General features: G+C 39.3%; 1 protein-coding gene across 3 annotated transcripts in view; it reads left to right on the top strand.

Moving 5' to 3' along the window:
- Positions 1-754, top strand: part of frmd3 (FERM domain containing 3) — a 62,726-nt gene that overhangs the window by 48,589 nt on the left and 13,383 nt on the right. The window lies entirely within an intron of this gene.

The following is a 754-nucleotide window of genomic DNA, read 5'->3' as shown; positions in this document are numbered from 1 at the left end:
TCAGCAGGATGAGTTTTTTTAGTTAAAAAACATTAATAATTGGAGCATTAATAAAGAAGGGGCTTCGCCTCTCCTCATATCGCGCGTCCAGGACAAGCGTGCGTTTCATTGTTTTTATTTCGCTGTCAGCAGTGCTCTACGGAAGCGTATTGCTGCCACACTGAGAAAAAAATTGGCTCAGTTTCACTTAATTAAAACTTTTCACGAAATAACGTAAAACTTATCACGTAATAACGTAAAACGTATCACGCAATAACGTGAAACTAAAGGCTCAGTTTCTACGTTCTTTTTCTCAGTGTGGCAGCAATACGCTTCCGTACTGCTCTCCTCAGCCAACAAGAGTCTTCAAATGGTCACGGCTCGAATAAAGTCAGCTACTAGTGATGTGTCGTTCGCGAGTGATTCGTTCAAAATGAACGAATCTTTCATATGAGTCGTGACTCCCGAGTCATATGAAAGATTCGTGACTCGTGACTACCGAGTCATATTAAATATTTGTTCATATTGAACTCACGAATCACTCACAAATCACTCCCTGCGAACTAATCACACTCTGCGAACTAACCACTCACTGCGAACAAATCACTCTCTGCTAACTAATCTTTCACTGTGAACTAATCTTTCACTACGATCTAATTACTATGCAAACAAATCTTTCACTGTGAACTAATCTATCATTGCAAACGAATTACTCTCTGCAAACTAATCTTTCACTGTGAACTAATCTTTCATTGCAAACGAATCACTGTGAACT

The sequence above is a fragment of the Cynoglossus semilaevis genome, chromosome Z (genome assembly GCF_000523025.1).
Source record: "Cynoglossus semilaevis isolate Cse_v1.0 chromosome Z, Cse_v1.0, whole genome shotgun sequence".
NCBI classification, from domain to species: domain Eukaryota; kingdom Metazoa; phylum Chordata; class Actinopteri; order Pleuronectiformes; family Cynoglossidae; genus Cynoglossus; species Cynoglossus semilaevis.
The sequence above is the reverse complement of the archived record's forward strand: the minus strand, read 5'-3'. Positions and strand labels throughout refer to the sequence as shown.